We start from the raw sequence: 3,097 nt of genomic DNA, 5'->3' as shown, positions 1-3,097 counted from the left end.
ACATTGGTAGGTTTTAAAAGACAATTTTGGCAATTTTAATATGCGATTCGGAAGCACTTGGATAGATTAGCATCATGGAATTATTGACTCTAGTGGGTCAATTTCTTTATCCCTCTGCCTTTGATTTCTCACGCTCTTTAAGAAGGATGGCGGCTGCATCCAGCAGGGGGCAGACATCAGTCATTTCCCCTGGAAACGACTCACCTTCCCATCCTGCCAAAGCCTGGGTTAGAAGACTCCACCTCCCTCGACCCTATCTCCTTTCCTATCAGAGGACTGCTAGACCTTGGAATCTGAGTGGCTTGGTGGGATTGCACGAACCTTGTTTACCCCAAGGTATTTCTAAATGCGCATCCTCTAATATCAGCCCCCCCCCCCAACCACCCTCCAAATCACGAGGTCTTCCCGTTCACCTTCTCTCTGGTTCTTCAATGCATCAAAGTATCTATTTAAGCCATCTCTACATGCATACTAACATCTCTTCCTCTATTTCCTGATTGCCCAGACCGTATTTTCAACCAGGACTGTGTGATCGCCTTGGGTCAGAAAGAAGGGCAAAGTACTGACTGTGGACGTTTTCTGAAGTCTGTTCACAGCTCTTCCCTCCCGTGTGTTATCAACCAACTTTGGCTGCCTTTTAGTCCCTCATTCAGAAGTGCATGCCAATCCTCACAATGGCTAATCTTTTACTCTTTCTGGTAAACCCGAAGAGTTTAACAAAACAAATGAAAGCCTAGCAAGAAAGCTCATTTCTTCAGATAAAATCTAGATCTTGAGGAGAATACTGCATTGCCTTGTTTTTCTTGGCTTGCTCCGTTTCGTTTAGTTTAAAGGGTAGTTCTTGTGTAGCTCAGGCTAGCTCAGACTCATTCTATGGTCAAGGATGACTTAGAACTCTCCATCCCTCTGTAATCTACCTTCTCAGTGCTGGGGCTAGAGGTGTGTCTCACCACGCCCAGCATCCATCGCCCATGAAAGGAATTTTCTGTCTTCTCTCTATCTCTGCCAGTTCTATTCTTCAGGCACGCCTGAAGTTGAAGCCCTTCCTCCCTTGAGAATACCATGCCAACCCTTAATCTCCCTGCTGGATCTAAGCAGGACACCACGGGAAATGTGGCATTATCGCGCCGTAGTACTTAGCTGAAATTTCAAACACTTGCCTCCTCATAGCTACTTATCTCTCCCTCTAACAACCTAACAGCTGAATTCCAACATGGGCTAATACCAACGTTTCTTTTATAACTCCATATCTGGACAGCGACTTTAATAAATGGCTTCCTAATCCAGAATGTGGCCACAGTCAGACCCAGCCATTCCACTCAAGTATGCCCAGGGCTAACCTGGCTTCTATTCATTAACACTTCTTTATATCCATGCCACGTGTCTATGCTGACAATTTTCACACAACTTTTTTTTTTTTTTTTTTTTACAGCCCATGGGGGAGCCACGGTAGTTGTCATTGTCCATCTCACAAATCGGGACGCGGAGGCAGGAATTTATTATGGGTCACAGAACACGCAGCACAGCTAGTCTTTAAACCCCAGGTCTTCTGACCTCTATACTCTATGACTTTAGCAATGTTTATATAGTGTGTGGTGTATCTCCTCTGTTAAAACAGTTCCTGCTTATGAGGGAAGCTTGTGACACTTGGAAGTTCCCTCCTCGAGGTCCAACGATCTCTGTTCAAACTGCTGGGGAAGAGGAGACTTCCACAGAACCAGGCATCTCCAGGGATGCAGAAGCTGAGTTACCCATGAGGCTGTGCGTTAAGCCGTCCCGTGCAGCCTTGCAAGGAGCTTCTCTTATCTGACCTCCTTGCTCTACCTGGATCAAAGGGACCTTTGTTCACGTCTCCCAGGAACAGTCGCATAGACTCAGTGCCCTCTATATCTTATTTATCCAAAAATCTGCATAAATCCCTTGTATTCAATGTGTTCCCTTCCCCTAACCTGACACCTGGATTGAAGATGGCGTTCACAGTATTACTTATCTGTGTCTATCAACGTGTGTGTCATGGCGGTAATTGGTTTTGAGGCTTTGCTTACTAGGAGAAAAATAGAGCAGCCGTCTGTAAGACACATCGCTGAAGCTGGACCTCCAACTTCCCTGTATCGTGGCTATTGGGAGGGGTGGGGATGAGAGAGTAGGGAAGGGACAGAATCTAAAGATATTGTTGAGATTTGGAACCTAAAGACCAGCACCACCCAATCTACAAGATGGTTTACAGACATAGATCTAGTGCGAAATTCCCATAGCGCTTACAGGAATGCACAAGTGCATCTAGTCTCTCTCCAGGAAATCAACAGTTAAATAAACTGGCTATTGGCCTTAACCCATCCATTGCAACTTCCAAAGGCTTTACTGGGGTGTCTAGACTCAGGTGCTCCCTCCTCCAAGGGACAGATAGAAACATATGCCTGTCTGAGAAAAGGAAGCAGACAATTAAAATTTTATGACAAAAAAAAAAAAGGCCCCCACCCCGAATTCTTACTCTGACCACATTCACACAACGCTGGCAAAGCTAACTGCCCTCCTGTTCATAATTGCACTGGTCCGAGTGTGCAGAGCCTTCACACAGAATGATGGCTTCCCCTGTCTCCTGCATTTGTTCGTCTCCTTTGGGAGGAGCAATTTACAGAAAGCATTATTGATTTTTGCCATAATAGGTACAGAGATGCCTCACCGTCCTCACTCAGCCGGCTCGCTCTCCGCATCACAACTGTCAGGCCAGTTTGTGAAGCTCCGTCATTATTTTTTTTTTTTCCCAAGGAAATCCATCACAAGGTTGGGGGGGGGGGGCGCGATGCAAGGAAAGCGATGAAAATAAAAAATAAAATTATTTTCACCTTGCCGTACGGAAGAATGTCCACGTCCTTCGCTGGAAATGAGTGCAGGCATCACAGAACCGCAGGAGGATGGGAGGAAAGGGGACTTTTGTAGACATCCAAGAAAAATTAACAAGAGACAGGGGTAGGTAGGGGGAGGTTGAGGAGAGGAGAAGCTGGTAGTGGCCTATTAGAAATATTACTAATGCAGCTACTCTTGGACTAGGTCAGTCCTTCCTCCCTGGGGAGTGAAGCTCCTACAGACACTGTAT

This window comes from Mus pahari, chromosome 20 (assembly GCF_900095145.1).
Source record: "Mus pahari chromosome 20, PAHARI_EIJ_v1.1, whole genome shotgun sequence".
Taxonomy (NCBI): domain Eukaryota; kingdom Metazoa; phylum Chordata; class Mammalia; order Rodentia; family Muridae; genus Mus; species Mus pahari.
Note: the sequence above shows the minus strand (reverse complement) of the source record.